The sequence below is a fragment of the Arvicanthis niloticus genome, chromosome 16 (assembly GCF_011762505.2).
Source record: "Arvicanthis niloticus isolate mArvNil1 chromosome 16, mArvNil1.pat.X, whole genome shotgun sequence".
NCBI lineage: Eukaryota > Metazoa > Chordata > Mammalia > Rodentia > Muridae > Arvicanthis > Arvicanthis niloticus.
This window is the reverse complement of record NC_047673.1, coordinates 51,627,062-51,651,984: the sequence shown is the minus strand read 5'-3', so window position 1 is coordinate 51,651,984 and position 24,923 is coordinate 51,627,062. Positions and strand designations below refer to the sequence as shown.

General features: G+C 39.8%; 1 protein-coding gene and 1 pseudogene across 2 annotated transcripts in view; both read left to right on the top strand.

Moving 5' to 3' along the window:
* Palld (palladin, cytoskeletal associated protein) overlaps nucleotides 1-24,923 on the top strand; it is a 386,960-nt gene that overhangs the window by 98,323 nt on the left and 263,714 nt on the right. The gene's annotated exons all lie outside the window — the stretch shown is intronic.
* Nucleotides 18,805-19,326, top strand: LOC117721456 (large ribosomal subunit protein eL20 pseudogene; annotated as a pseudogene).

Here is a 24,923-nt window from a genome sequence, read left to right as displayed (position 1 = left end):
CAGTTGTCAGTCATGATGAGGAAAACTCTGAACACAAATTAGAAGAAGCAAAAGTTTAAAAATAAATGGATTTTTTTCTTTATCAATTATTAATTTTTGAAAACTGTGTGTGTGTGTGTGTGTGTGTGTGTGTGTGTATGTGTATGTGTATACATGGTCACGTCAATCACTCACATCCTCTCTTCAGCTCTCTCTGTTTCTCCACAACATATCTTCTATCTTCCTCCCAACTTCATGTGCTTAAAAAAAATGAACACTCTAAGTCCAATGAATGTTTCTGATATGTACACATGTGTTAGAATCCACTGAGGCCTGGACAACCTACCTATGGATGCCAGCCCCCGCCCAGCCCCCCAAAAATTGACTCATTTAATTTTTAAAAGAATGAGGCAGGCTTTGACAAAAGAGAAAGAGAAGGTAAATAAATAATTATATAAAGAAGAATGTAAAGAAGTTGTGAAATTCACCTGTGAGTTACTAGTGAAGGCCAAGGTGCAGGGGTGGAGATGGCTACGGACACAGCATTTGAAAGGTTAGCAAAAAATGAAGACAACTTGAACCCCAGTCCCCAGCTGAATTACTTATTTTTCCAAGTGTGAGGTTATGTCTCAGAAGCAACCAATGGAGGAATAATCTACTTTGCCTTATGTGTAGATGGTCTAATCACCTATAATGGGGAAGTTGGAAAATTAAGCTGTAGCCTGATGGTGATATTGGGAAGCATGAGATGACTAGTCATATTGTCATGACATATAGGAATCAGAGAGCTCATGACAGAAACATAGCCTGACTAGAAGTCTGAAGGGCCCGCCCCCGCCCACCCCTCCACCCCCCCCACCCCCCCCATTGACCCACTTCTACTAGCTAACCTCCTAGGACATAATTTTTACAACTTTTGATGGTGCAAAAATTGCACTGTTAAGCTAGGAATTAAATGTTTAAATCCATGAACCTGTGAGAGAAGCTTTAAAATCATACCATGACAATAGCTGGTACTGCCTTTCCTAACTAGACAGAGCAAGCAGAGATGGCGTCTGTAAACTAGCCCCAAAATAACAAAAAATATGTATGTGAGAGAGGGGCAATCATATAAAATATTCCTAGGTCTAATGTTGATAACATAATAAACACACACACACACACTAAATACAACCTTGTATAGAGTTAAATGAAGGCATTTGTATTAATAGAAAAGCCACACATTTATAGTCAGACTACCTGGGACTTGAACTCTAGCTCTGTTAAGTGATCCTGGTTAAAAGAAACAAAACTGACTTCTGTAGTCCTCAATTGAAATATATTTCAAATGAACATGCAGTAGGTTATTGCAAAGATGTTATGCACAGCCAGTACCCACACATTGAATAACTAACCTGTATTTAAGTTTCTGAAATCCTCTAGCCATGTCTTACAGCTGATGTATGTAATGGTATTCCTGTGGTGTGTGAGCCTGAACCAAATTTATTTTTATCTATTTTGTGTTCAGGTAACATGTATAACCCCATGTGGAAGTGTCAAAAATGCAAAACATGAATCCCAAGTAAGGAGAATTTTCTTTTTTTTTTTTTATTGGATATTTTATTTACATTTCAGATGCCATCCCATTTCCCCATTTTCCCGTAAGGAGAATTTTCATAGCGACACATCCATTCCAAGTAAATGAATTGTCTATTTTACAATTCAGGGTCAAATGCATTCTTTTTCCTAGGGTAATGATAACTGAGCAAAAGGTTAGAAACTAGATACATTCAAGGCTCAAGATGAGTGCTTACCTGTCCTTGACCTCCATCAGTAGGTAAGGCCTCAAGTTGTTTGCCTTTCCTATTGAGTCAACAGTTTGGTTTCTGTAACAATGCCAAATATTATTGTTAACAATTCGCCATTAGTGTGCATGTGTAAAACTCATGAGCCAGGCTATTTTAGCTCTCTCAACATTGCTGTGTTTTGGAGAGTATAAAGGAGACACTGTTGTGCAGCACAGTGATTTATGGAGAAGATCTGTACTACATAATGAACAGATGGGACAAGGCCAGAAGCACATGGTATGCTGGTCCCTCCGGGATCTGCTTTCCTCTACCAGATCACATCATTTGCTATAACTTACTTTGAAGCCTTTGTCCAAGATGCTTATTATGTCTAATTATATGGGTGAGTGTTTATTAAAGTACATGCACTGTCATTTTAGGGCCCCAGTCATGCCTCTCCATAAATGTTAGCAGTTTTCACTTTGTAAGGTATGTTTATACAGAGCAAATGTGTGAACCCACAGCCAGGCAAGGCAGTGTCTTCAGACTGAAGCAACAGGACTCCCCGCTCTGAAAAGAAAACGTGGACATGAGCTCAGTCCTGACAGTGCAGGATCCAAGAAACCCAAGGATAAAACTGGGTTGTGCTGTGTGTTATTTTTGCCTACTCAATAGACTACACTGCCTTTAGTAACCATCAAAGCAATGGATGCTGTCCTCCTGTTGTTTTACGTCTAACTCTAATAGGCATTTTAGTAGTTTGGAAATACACTATTTTCTTCTTCATTCTAGTTATGATGGGCTTAAAGCACACTGCCAAACAACTGTAGCATATCGATTATGAAACTTGATGTGAGTTCTGTGTATTTCAAAATGAACAAACATGTTCCCATCTGCAAGAAGTTCATGGTTTAAATGGAGAGGAAGTAAGCAGAGATAATGACACACCACCTTGAGTGCTGTTGAGATGCTGTAAAGGAAGTACCATGAAAACACTGTGGAGGGGTCCTTAAGAATCGAAAACAGACTTCACTGTCACTGGGGCAACATTTGAAATGAGTCTTAAAGGCAAGGAGCGGCAGCGAGGAAAGTGAGTGACTAAAGGTTGCTACCCTGAAAGAGGCTGTTGAGTGAAGCAAATGTGTTTCCCTGTATGTCATCTTTTGTGGACGGCGTCAATTATTCATCAAGATGCTATGAGCCTGGGAAAGTGACTCTGGGGCTATGAGCCAGGAGAATAAGCCCAGGGCACATCCTTCTAGGGCATCAGCATCAGAGGTTTGACTCTCATTACTGAGTCTCTTCTGGCACTAAAAATGCCAGCCCTGTGACTGGCCCCGCTCCAAGTACAGAATAACTTGATTCTGTAATTAAAAAGAGAAAGGAGAAAATAAAATAGCTAAAAATAAATAATTTTTAAAGCATTTCACTATCCCTATGACTTAGAGATGGTGAGCCAGAGTGTTCAGATTGTTTGATGTTTCCAGAATTATATTTTTCTTAAGTTAGTTAAGGGAATCAACTCTCATGAAGTAAATTATATGCAAATCTTTTACTTTTTTCAAAAATTCTGCCACCACCAGGTATGGTGGCACACACCTATAACCTCATCACACGGGGAGCTGAGGCAGGGGTCTGAAACTTCCCTGAGAGCATAGCTAGGTTCTGACTCAGCTCTAACAAAATAAAAAAATCTGTAAATTTCTAATTTTAATAAAAGTTATGTTTGTAAAATAGAAATAAATACATGTTACTCTCAATATGAAATGGATAACAAATGACTGGGGACAATATTTCATAGACAGTTCACTCATAGAAAGATAAAAACAGTTAACCAAACTCACAGATAAACTGTGTGTGTGTGTTGTGTGCATACGTGAGTGTATGTATATATGTGTTTATGTGTATGTATGTGTGTATGTGTATTTGTATGCATATATGTTTGTATGTGTGTTTGTGTTTAGGGTAACTGATAGGCAAAAAATAATAATGAGAGGAAGAGCTACAGAAAATAATCACATGAAAAATGTTCATCTTAATTTCTGATTAAAGAAATATAAACTAAAACAACAAAGATATGCCATGTATTATCAGATTGGCAAGTAGAGAAAAGATTTTAATACTACCCAGAGTTGGCAAGAGCATATATATGAAGAGGCACCCTCATGAGCTCACTCGGGCCTAGACCTGACTTTTGTGCCTGAAGCTCATGCCATTTTAGAAATTTATTCTTAAAAAAAGAATGCAAGATTAATTTTTATCAGTTTACCGTGAATCTTTTTTCAGTTAGCAATAAGTATATTGAATTGTAAATGTTTTAAAGATGACAGATACCATAAATATTTTGCAAAAAGAATCCAGAAAAAATAACATATTGGTAATAACATACCAAAATACACAAATACAATCAGTCTTCTCCCTATGTCTTTGGGAGCAAACTTCCTGATAACCAGTGTCTTATACGACAATTTTACATAAATGGAATAAAAATCAGTGTCTTATAAGGCTACAACAAAGAAGTAATCTCAGGCAGGAGTCTAAATATTAGGCTAGAACAAAGAAGTAGGCTTTAGATATAAAAATGACTTTGGGCTAGGACAAGGAAGTAGGCTCATATATTTTGGTCATCTTGTTTATTGCCTTTCTGGTTTTTTGACTATTTGTGTCTATTGTCTTGCTTTTTCCTTGACTATTTGCATCTATTTTATTGCTAGACCCTCAACCTAGAACTGACCTTAATACATGCATGTAATCAAAATGGTCTAAAAGCATAAAGGAAGAGGGGGTACAGGATAGGGGGCTTTAGGGAGGGGAAATGGGGAAAGGGGATGACGTCTGTATTGTAAATAAATAAAATATCCAATAAAACCTTAGGTAAATATGAAAAAAAGAAATCAGTGTCTTATTTTCTCTGGCTTACATCACTATGTCACTTCTCATAGTTTTGAAACTTTTCTTTCACAACTCATTGATGTGCCATTTAATTTTCTAGGTTAGCTAATAAATACATAGGAATCTCTGAAAGGCTATTTTCCCAGATGATGTCATATTTCACAGAATTGGAGACCTTGTAGAGTAGGGATTTGACAACATCAGAGACTTTGGATTGATGGCTCTATTGTGCAGTTGATGCTAGTATCCTGTTTCATGAGCTTTGCATTATTGTTGCCATGACAGTATTTTCTGAAAAAATAACAAGGAACTAATTCACTTTCCATCTATTTATGACTTGATCTCAATAAATGTAATTACTGAATAATCAGAACCCTGTTCACTACTCTATATGCAAAATGTATTATATCTATGATTTACTACTTTTGGAATGAATTAGGTTTCCTTTTCTGTTTTGCAATTCACTTCTTTTTATCAAAGAAATTTCTATGGATTTTATTGGTCATCTTTATTGCCTTGATTTTATATTCTACCAACTTTTTAATGTTAATTTTCTTGCTTTCATCAATTTCTTTGAGGGTGACTCCCTGCATCTATTTCAGGAGTTGATCATTTCTCATTTATTTTATTAAAACCTCCTGGAAGGTTTTACGTATTCTCAACTGAGACTCCCCCAAGCCTGATCCCCAAAATACCCAACAGCTGGTCCAACTTTGCTTGACATGTGAGAAATAATACCCTGTAGAAGAACAAAGATATAGCAGTCACTGCTGATGTTGGTTACAAATCCTCTTATTAATTTTATAAAACCATTGGAAATGACTGTCCATTCAAGCCATTCTAAAAGGCCTAATGGACTGTGAAGGTGAAAATATTAGATTCATAATTAATTAGCTCATAATTAATTAGCTCACTGAACATATTCAACACATCTGTATGGTGATAATTTCAATACCAATCATCTAGTTGGAGAACCTTTGGTAGTGTCTAGCAGAATTTAGTATTCTTCGAGCCAGCACTTCTCTTTCTTATAATCCACCAGACAAACAGATTTCCATGAATGAACAAAGCTTTATGTACAAGAACATCCCATGAAGTGGTACTTAGAACAAAAGAGAAAGAAAATGCACAAAGAATGAATAGAGAAGTAACACAAAGGCCGGGCAGTAGTGGCACATGCTTTTAATCTCAGCATTCAGGAAGTAGACTCAGGATTTCTGAGTTCAAGGCCAGCCTAGTCTACAGAGTGAGTTCCAGGACAGCCAGGGCTCCACAGAGAAACCCTGTCTCAAAAAGAAGAAGGGGGAGAAGGAAAAGGTGAAGCAGAAGCAACACAATTGGCAATGGTGATTAACTATAGTTACTCTGTAGTTATTTAAAAGAGTAAACTATATCTATCTTACTATAAAAGACAATCCCACTGAAGATGGGGAAGAAGGAGCCAGAGGAGTTGAGGACACCAGGAGAACACAGCACACAGAATCCACTAAGCAGAGCTCACAAGAGCTTACAGAGACTGAAGCAACAAGCATGTTTCCTGCATCTGTCTGCACTAGTTCCTCTGTATGCATGCTGTGGATGTTTAGTTTGGGGTGTTCAGGGAACTCCTAAAAGTGGGAAATGGGTATCTCTGACTCTTTCGCCTACTCATGGGACCCCTTTCCTCCTGCCGGGTTGCCTTGTCCAGACTTGATATGAGGGGTTATGCCTAGTCTTACTACATCGTGGCATATCTCTTCAGTTGACATTACTGGGAAGTCTGCTCTTTCCTGAAGGGAAATGGAGGGGCAGTGGATCTGGGGGAGAGGGAAGGGGATGCTGGGAGGAGGGGAGGGAAGGAAGGCTGCAGTTATGATGTATTGTCTGAGAAAAGAATAAAGAAAAAAAAGATAAAATAGATACCTTAGTTATATTTTTTTAAAAAAAGAGTAGGCTGTGAACTTGTATGTATAATTTAGCCACTGTTGAGATTATATATAAAAAAATTTGCAGTGTTATGTATTATACCATGTATGTATAAGGTTACATGTAGAAAGAATAGTTTAAGAACAGAAATATACAGGCACAAATAGTGTAACTTTCATCGTATGAAATGTCTTTTAATGGCTACTTTTAGAGATTAAGCTGAAAAAAATTAAGATTTCTACTAATAAAACACTATACATTTTAATACTATTCCTCTCTTTCTTTGTGAAAAAGGTATTTTTATAATTGTAGAAAATGTAATTTCTATTCAAAAATAATTTCTATTTCCTGTACATAAATTACTTCATTTTTATTGCTTATTTTTCTCTTATATATTACAACCTGAACAGTGTTTCCCCTCCCCCATCTCCTCCAAGTCCCTCCCCACAACACCTCTACCAGACCCCGTCCACTCCTCCTCCATTTTCTTTCTGAAAAAGGCTGGCTTCCCATGTGTATCAACCAAAGTGGCATATGAGGTTACAGTAAGACTAGGCACTTTCCCTTATATTAAGGCTGGACAAAGCAACCCAGTGGAAGGAATAGGGTCCCCAGAGCAGGCCAAAGATTCTTAAATAGCTCCTGCTCCTACTGTTATGAGTCCTATAAGAGGACCACACTACACAACTATAATACATATGCAAAGGGTCTAGGTCACACCCAGGAAGGCTCCTTGGTTTTCAGTTGTCTCTGTGAGCCCCCGTGGGCATAGGTTAATTGATTCTGTGGGTTTTCTTGATGTCCTTGACCACTTTGGCTTCTAGACTCCTTCCTCCTTCTCTTTTGGAGGATTTTCCAAGCTCCATCTAATGTTTGGCTGTGAGTCTCTGTATCCATTTCTATCAGCTGCTGATTGAAGCCTCTCTGATGATGATGATCATGCTAGAATTCTGCCTATGAGTAGAGCAGAAAATTATTAGAAATCACATTTATTTGTTTGTTTGTTTGTTTGTTTTTCCAGTCATGTTTGGCTCTATCCTAGTCTCTCCAGCCTCTCGTTGCTGGGCTCCCTTTTATGACATGGGTCTTAACTTGTGCTCTTTGGTTGGCCACTCTCACAATTTCTGTGCCACCTTTAGCACAGCACATCTTCATAGGCAGGGCAAAGTGTAGGTCAGAGTTTTGAGGCTGGGCTGGTGTCCCATGCTTCCATTGGAAGTCCTTCCATACTTCCACTCACCACGAGTCTTAGCTTAGCTGGGGTTACCCTTATAGGTTTCTGGGAATTTCTGTTACGCTAGGTTCAACTTCATCCCCCAAATCCCTGGCCCCAATTCCAATTCTTTCTCTCAGGATTATCTCCCTCCATCTAATCCCACCCCACCCCACCTCACCCCCGTTCCCAACCCCACTCACCTCCTACTCTGTCAGCAATATCTGTTCTAGTTCCCCTTCCAGGAAGATTCATATACCCCCTCTTGAGCCCTCCTTGTTAGTTCTTAGCCTCTCTGGGTCTATAGATTGCAGCATGATTATCCTTTACTTTATAGATAATACACATTTATAAATGATTACATGTCATATTTGTATATCTGGGCCTGAATTACCTCACTCAGAATGACTTTTTTTTCTAGTTCCACCCATTCGCCTGCAAACTTCATGATATTATTTTTTTTTAATGGCTGAGTAATACTCCATTGAGTAAGTGTACCACATTTTCTTTATTTGTTTTTCTGTTGAGGTACATCTAGATTATTTTCAGTTTCTGGCTATTATGAATAGAGCTGCTATGAACATAGTTGAGCAAGTGTCTCTGTGGTAGGATGGGGTGTCCTTTGGGTATATGCCCAGGAGCGGTATAGGTGGGTCTTAAGGTAGTTGATTCCTAATTTTCTAAGAAACTTCCGTATTGACTTCCAAAGTTGTTTTACAAGTTTACACTCCCACTAGGAATGGAGGAGTGTTCCCCTTCCTCCACATCGTCTCCAGAATAAACTGTCATTTGTGGTTTTGATCTTAGCCATTCTGACAGGTATAAGATGGAATCTCAGAGATATTTTATTTGCATTTCTCTGATGACTAAGGATGTCAAACATTTCTTTAAATGTTTCTCGATCATTGAAGATTCTTCTGTCAAGAATTCTCTGTTTAAAAGAAAAGAAAAGCATCTACAGACAAAGCCTGTAGCTTCTCACCCCTGCTCACCTGCAGCTTCCATTTCAATAACTCATTTGCAGCTCATCTTTGTTTCTGCAACTGGATGACACTGATATCAGACATTACAAATGTGCACTTAACTAGCTCACTAATTTATTGAGCACTTTTTATCCCTTATCTGACAAGAAAATACATCTTTTCAAAAAAAATAGAATTCTCTGTTTAGCTCTGTACCCCATTTTTAAATTGTATTCTTTTGGTTTCTTGATGTTTATTATTGAGTTCACCATATAGCTTACGAAATTGGCTCTCTGTCCGATGTGGAGTTGGGGAAAATCCTTGCACAATCAGTAAGCTGTAGTTTTGTCTTATTGATGACCTTGCAGAAGCATTTCAGTTTCATGAGGTCTCATTTATTAGTTGTTGATCTTAGTGCCTGCATAATTGGCACTCTGTTTAGGAACTTGTCTCCTGTCCCAATGTGTTTAAAGCTATTCCCCCAAATTTCTTTCTTTCTTCTCCCTCGACAACAGCTTTTTTTAAAACATTAAGAGGGTCTCTTGTAGAAAAAGTCAGTTGGCCAGTCAACCACAACATGTTCAGTTTGGATTGTCTTCCTCTGTACCAACGTCAATCTTGTGCTTGTAGCTTTATGACAAAGGTAAAGACAAAATTGATCAAGCTTTCTTGAATGGCACCGGGCCAATGATCACTAGATGACCAGAACTGTTTCAGGGTTTTATGCCTAGAAACAAACCTGTTAAGGCAAATTGGGATTAAAAAGAGAACACAGGTAAAGGCTGGCCTACAAGTTATTCTAGAAAGACCAGACAGTTTCTAGTCATCTCAGAAGAGGGATGGGTGTGTTCTAGAGTATTTGAAGGAACATTTTCCTTCAAAATAGAAAAGTAATCCTATAGAAGTACCCAATCTTAGTGATGCAATCACTTTGCCTGGGGAGAAGGGAATGTGCAGGCTTGCCTGTGAGCTGTCTTTAGCATAATTTTCTTACTGATGCAAGGAGGTTAGGAAATCACTGATTTATCACTATTTCCTTGTGTCTCAATATTTTCTCCTCTGCAAGTCTGGATTGGCCTTAACATTTTTGTTTTGTTTTAATAATCTTGATTACAGCATGGATCCAAAAGTCCTAATATTTCAACAAACTATTTGTTTTCAAGGATCTTCTGTAGGATCCTTGAAATGTTTCTGCAGGCAAATTGTGTGACACATTGTATTGCATATAAAGTGACAAAGCCATTTCTCCAGTCTCAAGAGAGTCAGCAGCTCATTTTACAGCAGAATGAAAGGGCACGGATGATATGTATGTAGTCGTTGTCACCCCCATCAACACACACACATACACACACTCACACACACATACAAACACACATGCATGTGAGCAGCCTTGTGACTGACCACCTTTGCTCCAGAGGATTCTTGACCATTAGCTCTACTTGTGTGTTGTCACAGAGCAATGATTTGTACCTTTTCCTAACCCAGCATGTTAGAAAGAGCCAACCACTCACATGTCTCCTGCCACCTCTACTACTATAAGACCCCACCTCTTCATTCTTCCTTATAACCACACTGAGAAAGAAGCCTTCCCTAGAATATGTGGTTCATTCAGTGGATGTGTACAAAGCAAAATCAAGCTGTTTCTTTATTAACAGATTCAACTCTCTGCTTACAGACTGGTGAAATAGGAACGAAACACATGTTGGTCTGGTAATCTGGCATGCACAGGTTATCTCAAATAATAGATGGTTAAGCTAGTTGTCATCGTGCAGGCCTGTAAGCACAGCTACTTAGGATAAGGTAGAGAATCACAAGTTTAAGGCAATTCCAGCAAGTAAGGGAGAACTTGCCTCAAGATAAAAACTGCAAAGACGGCTAAGGGAGCCAGGAGAGATAGCTGAGTGGATCAGAGCATTTGTTGTGTGGGCTTGAGGACCTAAGTTCAGATCCTGGTACCCACATGAAAAGCTGAGCACCTCGTCAGTCACTTGTAATGCCAGTTCTGTTGAGACCAGAGACAGGATGGTCACTAGGTTGTGCTGGCCAGCCACAAGACTGGCTCTAGATTCAGTGAGAAACCATGTTTCAAAGAAATAAGATCAGAAATGACAGGGCAAGACAACTGATAACTTCCTCTGGCCTCCACAAGTGTGCACATAGGCACATACATCCACATATACATTCACAAAAAATTAACTATAAAATCAAAAACATATGTGTGTGAATGTATGTATGTATATATGTATGTATATACATATGTAGTATGTATCTATGTATGTGTGTATGTATGTATATATGTATGTATTGAGCAACTCGGTTTGGAGAAGCACCAATCAGCAGGACCTTTGGGGCCCAATAGTAACTCTAAGATATCCAAATACCATAGCCCTATTAGAGAGATTTTCACCAAGGCTTCCTTTCTGTTTAGTATGTCTTCCAGCTCTTGTCAAATTTCCACCCACCCTTTTTTCCCTCTATGGTACAACTTCTGCCTTCTAATGGCTGTATTTCTCAACCTGTCTGCTTCTCTGCTCTCTCTCATTACTATCCACTGAGTCTAACCACAACAGTAGGGTGTGACAGGGTAGGGCCACCACATCCACAGTAGATTCTGCACACCTTTTGTGAGCTACACTGAGTCTGAGAATACTAATGATGGAGACAAACCTTAGGTATTGCATCTTGGCATGGAACACAGAGCAATTCAGTATAAAACTCTTACAGAAGATTTTAGAAGATACTGTCAGAAGATAGCTCTGCAGGTGTCAGGTGAACACCATAAAGACCATTCCTTCACTTGGCCATTCAACATTCACCGAGTATCTAAACATAAAACTCTCCCTTACTTACCAGAAATGAATACCAATGTGACAGCTACCACAATGGACCAAAATTGAGGTATTCAGAAACCCAAAGACAGGGGAAAGCCAAAAGGACTTCTGTAAGCTGAACCTTGAACTATGTTCCTCTGACTAGATGAAGTCACATGGGAAGGGAACAGGCAGAAGCAGAGCTGAGCGCTTGGCAGAGTCCCTGTGATGTGGCTCAGCTACCTTCAACATGACTTTGCTGTGTTCCATGTCCAAATGGTTTGTCGGGCACTTCAACCTCAGTGTGGGAAATACAAGTTATCTTGACAAAGAGGGATTCTGCAAGTATCTCTGAACTTCAAAAGGATAGGATTCTTGGAAGATGACTTTGGGGAATAGCATACCCTACCAATGCATTAAGATTATACAACTGTATCCCAGGCACAGATTAGCCACCCTAAAGAGAAATCTGTTGCTATCAAGCATGTGTTTATCTGTAATTTATGGACTGACCGTGAAGATCCTTAAATGATCCTGAACAAGCCAATGCCATCTGGAAACTCACAGTGTTTATCAACATTTTAATAGACCAGTTAAACATTCTTGACCCACTAGTAAGAATCCAAAGTGTCCCAAGATTTATTTTCCCAAGGGGGGAATAAAACTTTTGTTTTTCTTATTTACTCCTAGAGTGGCTTTTATATAGTAAGCTTGATAGTCTAAAGTCTTTTTACTGCTGCTGTTTTGCTCCTGAGTGACTTTCAGAAGAAAAGCTGATTACCCTTCATGGGAGAATGAAGGCAGATAATTATGAACATACAACCTAGTCATGATATTCTAATGCATCTCTTGCAAACTTCCGGAAACAGTTGGTTTTCAAGATGAACAACAACAAAACCCAGGCTTTTTCATATATTAGGCTCAAGAGCAAATGAGGCCTTTTCTATATATTAAGTTACAATACATATAATTTTTTCGTGTCTTGAATACAATGGTTTCAGTTTGTTCCTTGTGTTTTGCTTGGCTCGCTCCTTATGGTTTTCATATAATCCTCTGGTTATAGTATGTTTTCAGAAGGTGGTATGGACAAGCATAATTCAGCCTTTACAAAGGAAGTAGTTTAAAAACGTAAGTGATCTGACTGAGCTTGCTAGACCATGCCTATAATCCTATCTCTTGGGAGACTGAGACATGATTGGGGATTTGAAGCCAACCTAGGTATCATAGTGAGTTTTAAGCCAGCGTAGGCTATGATGTGAGACCCTGTCACAGTCAACCAATCACTAAATTAAGTCCCTCCGCCCAGGGTAAAAATTAAAGTGGTCCATACTTTCCACATTACTCCAAATGTTCACAGGATAGAAAAGAGTTCTGTGGTCAAAGAAGATTAGGAAAAGGGGTTTTAAACGAGAACAACAACAAAAACCCAGAAGTAAAAAGTTATTATTTTCATTACAGACATCCCATAGTCTAGACATGTGCTTTCCTAGTCTCCAACAGTTCTCAAGGATGAATGAAAAATCTTCCCATATCCCGAAATACATCATAGCCCAAGTTCATAGGAGAGGGCCCTTATCATATCCTACTTCAGAAACTGACTTCAGAAATGATCCCTTAAAAACCTACTTTATGGGAGCTGTTATGAAAACCAAGAAAGAGAAGAAAGCAGCGTTCCTGGAAAATTTTATAGCAGCTGAAGGGTCAGACAGGCAGTCAGTGGTGCTATACCAACCCAGGACATGAATCACATCACCCTCTGCATCAAGGCCTGCCATTAGAGACAGCACACAGTATTTCCATCTCCACTTTTCTCACTTTTACTTCAAACAAGAAAGAAAGCTCAACACACAAATGGTGTCAGTACACCTTAGGAAACACCCAACCCCCAGAGAGGTCCCCCCCCCAAAATAAAAAGAACTCAAAGGCTGAAAATTTAACCCAACCGGTTCATCAATCAACCTTAATAGTCTGCAAATGTGATCTCTCTAAACATAACAAATAAAGCACGGTTGCTTCAGCAGGCTCTCAGTGCTTGCTAAAGTCATAAAGAGAAACAACATTATAGAGTATAAGTTTGTTATGTTTCAGGATGAATAATGTTTGTTTTCTGAATATTAACTAATATGAATATTAATAATCTATGTGGTTTAAGAGCAAAGGGGGAAGTCCCATTGTCTGAGCATTCCGATGGTCAGAGACCAGAAAGGACTTTCCTGAGGACATGTTCCTATCTGCCAGTGCTATTGGCGGCTCAGGCTCAGTGCAAATGAGACTCTGAGAGAATGTCTGAAAGACTCAGTCCTGTTCACTGTTGGGAATAGAGGATAAGAAAAATAACATTCTCCACAGACAAAATGTTCTGCTGTTTCTCCAAGTCAAGCTTTGGTACAGCATTGCATGCTCCAAAGGATATTAAATCTACCATCTACCAACCAGATCAAGTGAAGAAGGAAAACTACCACAAAGTAAAATTGCCCTTCACTTTTACTTAAAACGTGGGTACCCCGAAGACGTCTTTTAAAAAAAATGTGTTTCTGCTGTAAATATACCTCCAGTTCAGAGCAGGTGCAAGAAGGTGATACAATGGACCTTAAATGAACTGTCTCTAGGGGAAACTGATGGCATGCATTTAAATCCCAACACTCAAAGAGGGGAGGCAAGAGGAATGCTGCAAATTCAAGACCAGCTTTCGCTTCACTTTGAGACCTTTTCTCAAAAGGCAGTCAGAATAAAACGCATGTGGTAATTTGAAAAGAATAGCCCCATAGGTTTTATGTCTTTGAATACATGGTCCTCAGTTGGAGAAACTACTTGGGAAGGCTTAGGAGGTGTGGCCTTATTAGAAGAGGTGTGTTAAATGGTAGGGTTGGAGGTTTCAAGAGTACCCTCCCATCCACAATATCCTCACTGTCTCCTGCAGGCAGTTGGGGATGTAAGCCCTAAACTACTGCAATGATGTCCAAACCTGGATTACTGAGAAATGCCTTAGCGGACTTTGTAAAAAACTAAGTATGCCCAGAGCTAGGAAGATGGCTTATTTGATAAAATGCTTACCCCACAGTCAAGTGTGGTGATCTGTGTTTGGATCTCTTATACCTATGATTAAAAGCAAAACAAGAGCAGGGAGACCCTGCTTATAATCCCAGTACTGGGAAGGCAACGATAGAAAGATCCCTGAAGCCTAGTAGCCTACCACCCTAGCTCCAAGTGCAGGGAGAGACTGTCTCAAAAAATAAGATAGGGAATTGTAGAGAAAAATGTAACCGCTCAGCCTCAGACCTGCACACACACAGACGCACTCAAGCACGCATGCACACATGCATGCACACACATATGCACAGATGCTCAAGCATTCCTATAACCCATACTTAACCAAGCAAATAGAATTCTCAGAATGAAATCTGTGTATTTTCTTAAATTTTTCTAGATGACTCTAAGTATCAAAAACTATTGTTACATCCATGACTGAGAAAGTAGTCTCTAATAAATGAGAGGGAGTCATGAAGAAAATACCTCCCTCCCCAGTGATCACCATGGAGTCAGTTTTAACGGGTCTGTTGCTGGTGCCACTAGAAGACAGGTCAATATGAATTCAGGGAATATGAGACCATGGTCAGTGTCAGTCAACAGAATTCAGGGAAATGATCCGTATACTGGGCAGAGGAGTCTGGACCTAGGGTATGCTCAGAACGGCTGTCTGAACATGGGACTGCAGGCATCTGGGTCCACGGACGACCTCTAGTTTCACTACAGTCACTTACTCCATTACCACCACTGCCCAATAAATAAGAAAAAGTTTTTTTCTCATAAAATGTGTAGACAACATAATAAATAGTTTTAAAAAATGAATGTCTGTTCCGAGCCCCTTTTCGAGTCCCCTTCACCCACGAAAGAGACACGTGAGGCAGTGTTCAGGTAGTTACTACAACGAGGCTTTATTCTTGTATCAGCAGAAGTGGAAAGACCCAAAGCCCGGAAAAGGCACTGCTATATGTACCCTAGAGTGGCATGTTCACTTCTGATTGGCTGTTCACTCATTACCCATATTACGCCCCCCGAGATGGGCAGTGACTTTGGCGCGCTTTTGCCTTTTGCACCTACGCAGTTAGTTGTTTACTTGTGGGAGCACAGGATGCCCGCGCCATCTTGTAATGGCGAATGCTGTCACGCTCACTGTGGCTCCTAACAAATGTCATTAGAAGAATTTACTATTCATATTTCAGTAATCAGACTTTGTGCTAGGCACATGCAAATGTAGTCATTTATATATTTTATAGTTTTTATTAGAAAAAAATCCTATTTTTTAAGTTAAAGAATCATATACATATTAATTTCTATAGCCATTGCTCAATATATCTTCCATATGATATATTAACTTATTAATATTAACATTAACTGATAATGTGTCTCTATTATGTTTGGTTATAAAACGAAATATTAGTGATTTTCATTTTTGCCATTATGAGAGGCAAAATAGAAATATATCATCATTTTAATTTATATTATTGTTGTGGTTTGGGATAGGATTTTTTTATTTATTGTTATTATTGTTGTTTCTATTTTTTGTTGTTTGGGAGGTTGGGTTTTGTTTCTTTATTTTTTATTTTTTTGTTCTGTTTGGGTAGTGTTATGGATTGAACTCAGAGCCTTAAGCATGCTGGGCAACCACTCCATCACTGAAATATACCCTTGGCTCTGTTTTTGTTTTTGTTTTTTTTTAATTAGCAAGAAATGTGAAAATGTTTTAAAATGGCCTTTTCTTTTAAAGTGATTACTACTCATAGAACAACTTTATGTGAATTGTATCACTCAGTTTGGAGAAGGAAATACTAAGGACTAAACTTAGAACCCCAACATTCAATTTTTAAGAAGCTCAGTATTTTACATACTCCCATGGAGAATGATGGACCCCATAGGTTAATTTTCATTGTAATTGGGATTGATGCTACTTTAAGATAGCATTTGACAGTGTGGGGGAAATTAAATGCATTAAAAAATGTTTTACATAGTCATTAAAATTCTAAATCTAGGACCCTTTATTATCTAAGACATTGTCCTGATTTTATCTTGGTCTTAGAGATTACTCCTAGATTCTGCCTTCTGACATCCCTAAAGATTTAAGAAATAAAACAGTCAGATCACCAACTGATTTATTGAAAATGAAGAATGGATGTATTAAACAAACCTGTGCTAAGTACCTAATATCCAACAAAAGTCACAGGTCCTGTGGGGTGGGGATGGGGAGTTAAAATGAAGGAACTTGACAGATGTTCGCAGGAGTCTGAGAAAAAATACAACCTAATGGTCCAAGGGCATAAAACGTAGGACAGAGAGTGAAGAACATAAGTCATGTCCCTGGAAGTAAACTTAGGAGGTTGAAAGCCAGTTGTCTTCTCCCTATCCTTTGGGGAGTCAGCCTGTCTCCCCTTTTATTTCCACCATATTTAATGTGGTTTATTTAAAGATAAACAACAGCAGAAGTATGTGGAAAGCACAAAACACATAGAGGCTGGAGCTGTGATTGGCTGATGGGTGTTCTGACTCATAACTTGCTGGACCTGACACTCTGCAAGCTGCTTGCTGTAAGAACCGACTAATCCACCGCAGAAGGCTCTAATCAGGCCGAGGCCACAGAGAAGCATCACTGGTACTGATAACGGATCTCATTTACTAAGAGCTAGACAGGACTCTGAGTATATTATCTGTATGTTTGGCACATGAAATAAGATAAATCTGTAAAGCTGGTAAAAATTAGTATTTCCACTTAACAATCAAGAAAACCAAAAGCCAATTACCAGAGCTCTGGTAATTCAGAGCCAAGTGATACATAGGTTGGATCATGTGGGCATTTGTTCCTCTATAAGGTTAATTACCTGTGAGCTTTGTGTTTGTTGTTGTTTGGCTATAAGAAACAGAAAATCAACTGGACCCTGACCTTTGAGGGAACAGTCTAGGCAACCTATAACCTATAATATGTGGTCTGGACAGAGATCCACAGAAGTGCAAATACAGGTTACCACTGTGAGTAATTATGGGGACTGGTTCCGGGATACCCTACAGATACAAAAACTACATATACTCAAGTCTCAAATATAAAATGTAGAATTTGCATAGAACTTAAACATAAATGCTGGATACTTACAAGACTATCTGAACCTTTGACCCTTATGTATGCATTGGACTACATTCACAGCTCTCCTCAACCATGTGTAGCTCATCATATGAGCTGTATGGGTGATTAAGTAATCACCCTATAGATTTCTTGAAGACCCTAACGCAATATAAATGCTGTGTAAATTGCTTGTTTACTATAGTACTTAGGGAACCGTGACAAGAAAAAGAATCCTGTAATATATTCAATACAGATAAAAATCACTTTTCAAGTATGTTTGGTCTTCAGTTGGTTGAATCTGGCCATATGAGTTTCAAGGGTATAGAGGGCTGACTGTGCTTGCTTTATAACTAAAAGGTCTTCAGTCTTGGGGAGGCGCATACCTGAAGCATTGCCCACAGCAAGCGCACTATTATTTATAGACACTACATCTGCATCTCAAGATGGCTTTTTGGCTCTTCAGGATTATTGGAGCTTTCATGATATACTATAGTGTCACCTTTATAAGGCTGAATGTGTATAGCCAATGCTAGTTGATGCTTCCTCCAAAGTCCCTAAAATGTAAAAATGTAAGTACTGCTGTTGCAGTAAATATTATTCAGGACTCTCTACGCCACCTTAGAACATTTAGTTCCCAAATAAAAGACAAAAAAAATTTTTTTTACATTTATAATAAGCCTTAAAGCATTTGAGCTGGGCAGATATCAATTCTTGATGCTAGTTTGTCTACTTCCCGTTCAATAACCCTGAGATATCACTTGCCATGTACCTTCTAGTCTGCTCTTACTCCAACAAGTGTCCCCTCATGGGCATGAGCTCACAATCCACCTACCCCATGGCAACTTCTTTCCTTCTCTCTCCTCTCTCTTCCTGGTCCCTGCCTGAGACCTCAATCCTGGAAATCCACTTTTTTTTTTTTTTGGTCCCACCCAGGCTGTAGGCATCTTTATTAACCAATTAGGGATAACTCCTCAGGAGGCAAGGAGTTTACACAACAAAAGCTTGTACACTGAGGATCTGCCCATCTTGGAACTACCAGGTCTTTTGAGATACAGTATTTATCATTTGAATAAGCAGCACCAGACCAATCCACTACACAGTGGTTTCTTAAAACATCTAAGAATTACCTTCCTTTTGTGAATGGCAAGTGAAGGAATATGCAGTGCCATGAAGGCATCGGGCACGCTTCGGGAATACAAGGTGGTGGGGGCACTGCCAAATGCCACACACCACCACTGTATCATATGCGAATCTTTGCACCCAACCATGCGGTGTCCCAAGTCCCGCTTCTGGTACTTTGTGTTGGAGCTGAAGAAGATGAAGAAGTCATCAGGAGAGATTGTGTGCTTCAGGCAGATGTTTGAGAAGTCACCCCTCCATGTGAAGAACTTCGGCATTTGGCTGCATTACGACTCCCGCATTGGCACACACATGTCACACAGTGCTACTGCGACATGGGTGCCTGACACTGTGCCCGCACACACTCCATGCGGATCATGAAGGTGGAAGAGATTGCAGCTGGCAAGTGCTGCCGGCCAGCTGTCAAGTAGTTCCACAACTCCAAGATCAAATTCCCATTGCCCTACCGCATGTCTGCACAAGCCACGCTTCACCACCAAGAAGCCCAACACCTTCTAGACACAGAGACTCGCTGAATAGAAACTTCAGACTGTCAAAAAAGGGACTGGGGGAGGCAGAGAGCTTTAGGGCTGCTTGGCAAGAATCTGACATGGGCCAAAGACAAGGAAATAGGCTGCTTGGCAGGAATATGACTTTGGCCAAGGACAAGAAAGTGGGCTTCAGGCAGTAATCTGACATTAGGCTAGAACAAAGAAAGTAGGTTCCAGACATGAAAATGACTTTGGGCTAGGACAAGGAAGTTGGCTCAGATATTTAGGTCATCCTGATAAGCCCTTAGAAACAGTGATCATGGGAGTGTTCATGGAATTTTGTTTATTGCCTTGCTTGTTCTTTGACTATTTGTGTTTATTGTCTTGCTTGTTCCTTGACTATTTGCATCTATTGTATTGCTAGTTCCTCAACCTAGAACTGACCTTAGAATTGCATGTAATCAAAATGGTATGAAAGCAAAAAGGAGGGGGGGGGATGGGATAGGGGTTTTCTAGGGAGGGGAAATGGGGAAAGAGGATGGCATCTGAAATGTAAATAAATAAAATATCCAATAAAAAAAGAGACACCAAAGGTTCTTTAAATTTAGAAATTCTTCCTAGAGGTATTCTCTCCTCCCTTTCTCCAACCCTCAGTTGTTTTAATTCTTCTCTCATATCTAGATCCAGTTGTTGTTATTTTGTTTTATTTTGATTTTTTTTTCTTTTTCTTTGTTTTGTCAATAGCTCCAACTTATACAAATCCTTCTAGCATGTTTAGTGTCTTTCATTTTTTTTCTCCACTATTATCCTTATGGGTTGAACAACTGTGGGATATTGGAAGACAAGGAAGAAAAAAATTTCCAACTATTTTTGCCCCACCAAGTGTTGTCTTACTAAAATCATTACAGCTCTTTTTTTTTTTTTTTTCCACACAAAAAGAGGACCCTCACCATGCAGCAGCCAGCAGCGGCACCTGAAGCTTTTGTGCCTCCCCCATTTCCTTCCTGTCTCCTACTGAATAGAAGTCTCTCCAAGGAGCATGGAGTATTTCTCTCCATTGCACTGGGGAATCTAGAATTCTGGTGAAGTTAAAGCACTTAGCAGCAGGATTAGGCCTCTGCATCTAAGATCAAATTGTATCTGAGCCAAAACTATGTCCACCTGTGAATAACAGGCAGTGTGATTTACTGTGACTTGAGCCCACAGAGGCTTGGGTTTTCCTGTAATAAGAAGCCTGGCCTTGGGGAGATGCTGCTGGTGTTTGTTCATCAGTTGATCTTTTAAAGCAATGTTCCAGGAATCCATGTACAAAGGGGTTCAGAAGTAGAGGTCAATTTTGTCAGGTTCTTGGTCACTGCAGATAAGCTCATGTGTTAATGGCATCCTTTTCATCAAAGGGCACAGGGAGACCTTAGTTGCCACAACACACAAGGCTGTATATGACTCCAGTTTTCAAAATCTTGCTCATCTCAAGGCTTGTTGTCAAATCTGCCTCCTACATACTTATGTGGAGAGTTTGGTTCCTGGGTAGAACAACAGACTAGCTTAAAGAATCTCGGGGCCTAATCCTATGTGCCAGGAATTCTATGGACTGTTGGTCCTCAGTGACCAGGCCTTGATGGACTGGCCTGACCATCAGCAAACTGGGCAGATTTTTTTTTTTTTTCATCTCTGAAGTCTGTGTTGAAAGCCTTATGAGAAGTGACATTTGCCTCTGTGTCCTGAGAGTTGATGAGGTTGAAGGTTGTACTTTCTCTTCTCTAACAATGTCCAACATTGAAATCCATGGCCAGCCATCCGCCACTTGGCTGTGACACCTAAGCTTGCAAGGTTCTCCTATAAATCACTTCCCACTGCCGTGAATTGATTGCCCGAGATCTTCTGAGCTAAGTTCTGTCACACCTTGCTAGGTAGACAGACACCGGAGTTCCCGTAACCCAAATACAGAGTTGTAATACTCGGCCTCCTTGTTATCATGTGTTGAAATAACAATAAAACTCTTAGATAAGACCCTCAACACAAGCTCCCCTCAGTGTTTCTATTTGACAGATGTATGTATGTTTCACAAGATTTTCCGTTTATGGTTCACCAAAACAAAGGTCTTTGAAGTCTTAGTCCATGACTGAGTTCTAACAACAAACTCTGAGGGTCAAATTTAATTGCTAGTGTCCAGCACCATTTTAACCCATGATGATCCAGATGGACTCTTGTAGTTTGGGTTAGTTTATGTCGCCTTCCCCAGTAAATCTGTCTTCAAGGCTGCTTGCTTCTTTCTGTTATTGCAAGCGCTCACAGGCTATGATCCCTATGAATGCAGTTAGACACACAAGGATGAATATAGTCAACACAGACCTTTTTCCAACTTCCCCCAAAAGATCTAGTTGTAAGACCTAAGGTGCTCTTGAAATCTGAATTTATGTTTGTCTTCATATCCAGAAATCGTCTTTTCAGCTCCCTCTCATTAAAGAAGTTACTGGCCACCATTTCCCTGTGATGATTTTTCATGATCTATTCATCCCCAACACGTGAATTCTCCCACAGTGGTAATCCTGGTTTTTGAGAAGTCTCCGGTTATTCTCCTGATTTAAGGTTGACCTTCCAATAGCCCTGATAGGCCTATGTCCAACAGGCCCCAACTCCACAAATGTACACTAATCAAAGTATTTCTTGGACATGCTATGGCCTAATGATTTTATCCAATGTATTAGCTGGGTATTATTCTTTGGGTCCAAAATCTAATATATCTGTTCCCTCAATCTAAAGTAAATTCAATGAGATCAATATGTCCCTGCTTTCCAGTACATCTTAACATGGCAACCCAGCCCAGAGAAGCAGAGATGTGTCACCAAAAATTGCCATTAAAATCTATGCCTCTGATTTACTTGAGGCTCCTTGGGGGACAGAATGGAACAGTCCACATTTTTCCTGAGTAGAGTGAGCTTCCCGACAGTCTTCTAGCACTCTGAAAGCAGACAGCAACACAGAATCTTCTCTGGAAGAGGGTAAAGAGGGAAAACCAATTTTTCTTGAGGATCAGTGTCTGTGAAGCCATAAAATTCAAAAATCTCTCTTGAGTATCTCTTCACTGTGCTTAGACCTGTTGAGTCTCTATCTTAAGAAACCACCATGCTCGTGTGGTTCTGCTAACTCGACCTTCCGGATGCCTTGTCCTCCTTGTCTTCCTTCAGGAACAAGCAGAAGCGAAAATATTCTGGGAGGTGGCATGAGAGGAAAACTAAGTTTTGAATGCTATCCTTCAAAATGTACTTATCCATTTCCATACATCAAATTAGAGGTCTTAGTACCTTACAGGCAACTGTGTAGTTCGGCTGGGCATGGGGATGTATGGACGACGAATAATTGGTATAGCAGCTAGGAAAGCTCTGTCTGGGCAAACTCAAATGAATTGACCACTCAAGTTCGGTGTTCCCAATGGACAAAGGAGTGTTACTGAAGTGACTGTCCCAACTTGGGTACCATGCTTTTCATAGCCACGGCTCATCAGCATAGACCGTAAGTCTTTTCAGAGTCTCTCAGCTCGGCATGCTATCCCCAACCCTATTCATTGCCTATTTGCTTCATCCTTTCCGCCTCTTTTGGGTGTGTGTCAACACTCAGTAGTCATGCTGCATCCTGTATTCCAGATAACAATGCCAGAAATAGATGCAGGTGTCAGGCATTGACTGAAAGGGTGAGGTTGTGAAATATACATATTTGTAGTTGAGGGGAAAATGGTAGATGAGTCCTACCTCCTTTGGCTACTGTATGGAGTGAGCTCAGCACGACACTTCCAGATATACTTCCAGATATAGGGCAATTAGCAATAATGAGCCTCTGGGATCACCCCAAGTTTTCCAAAGACCTGGAGTGTGCCCCAATCATACTTGCTTTGAAGATGAGCGTTTATGATGATAAAAGTGAGGGGATTAGATTATACTAATTCATTGGTACCTATCCAAAGACAATCTTAAAAGATGGCAGTGATACCACATAAGTACTATGTACATAATAAATAAATAATGATGGGTAATAAATAATAATGGATACCATGAAGTCATGCCAACAACTGTGTTAAAAAATTAGTTGGAGAACTATACATGTGTCCAACTGCCTTAACCTAATACTGTTATCCTTCTGGTTAGGAGTTAGGAATTCATTAAAAGGCTGAAGAATTTGTTCTCCCTCTCCCTCTCCCTCTCCCTCTCCCTCTCCCTCTCCCTCTCCCTCTCCCTCTCCCTCTCCCTCTCCCTCTCCCTCTCTCTGATTAAGAAATGTCATAAACAATGGCTATCATAAGGAACTCTGTCTCTACAGATGGCGCCATGACTCTTGAAAAGAGTCTGGAGTCCCTTTACTGCTTGGCTTAGTTCCCATCTTTTGCCTCTTCTTTTCAATAATATCAGTGCACACTGGTGTTCTTTGGAATGTCTTAAAAGTTATGAACTGCATTGCTAGTTTTTAAAAGATGCTGAGAACTATGTGGCTCATGTTTAATAATAATAATAATAATAATAATAGTAATAATAATAATAATGCATTAATGAGAGATTTGATGGCCATAATAGTTCTACCCTGGGAAAGTCCCAACTTGCTGCCTCTAGACAAAAGGGGGCAGGGAACCAGCTATCTGGACTGAGTGTGTTCTGCCAAAGATTTCCTCTTATCTGAAAATTGCTCATGTGTGTATCATCCATGTCTGAAATGTCTCTCTGCTTTGGAAAATCATAAAGCAGTGATAAACAAACGGGACTCTTGTGGCAAGCTCCCGGGGAAACATCATGTACACTTTTACAAGTGTTTCTGGAACGGGGCTCATTGAGTCTTTGCATTTGCACTAGAAGCTCCTACTGCTGCCTGTCCACAGATTCCAATGCAGTTGCAGCCCTGTTCTGTGTATTTTTTCACTCTTAATATTTTAAGAAACCACAGGAATAGAACTTAGAACTGGAAAGAAAAGAGGAGAAGCCAAAGTCTCATGACATGATAGCAATCCTAGTAACAAGGCCTTCTCTTGTTTCCAAATGGTATGCCCCTCCGTCACTCTCCAGATCAAACCCCATTTGCTCTGTGTGGGAAAATGGCATGTCAGTGAGCCGTCCAAATTGCCCATAACTGAATGCAAAGGTAAAATAGGGCAACAGCAGCCACGTTGGCAACAGGCATTTAAAACACTCTGGTTTTAGACTCGTCATATGTGAGGGGAGCAGAGCCAATAAGCACTGGTGCGTGGATATGGTGAAGCTGATTGATCAGGAGCCCATGATTAAAGGAGCAGAATAGGAGCATGTACTGCTATCTATCAGGCTTGGCTCAGAGTCCTTGCAATGCATCTTTTTTGGATACTTCTGCCATAATCTCTAGGGGAAGATGCTTGGAGGCAGGGCCGGGGGGTGGCTTTCACAAAGCATTACTTTAAAACATTCCCTATAAAGAGCCTAGAGGTTGGAAATTATATTCATACTTCAGGTTCACATACTCTCTGTCACAAACACGATATAAATAAATACATACTGGTTTTCGTCTTCCCCTGAAGCTACATGTGGCATTTACCACAAAGGGCTTGAGTATTGGAGAAGGGAGAAATGATTTATCTTCATTATCGTCTCTCCACACATGCTTTGTGTAATCATGAAGACATTTTGCCTTACAGCTTCACAAGGAAAATAGCAGACCT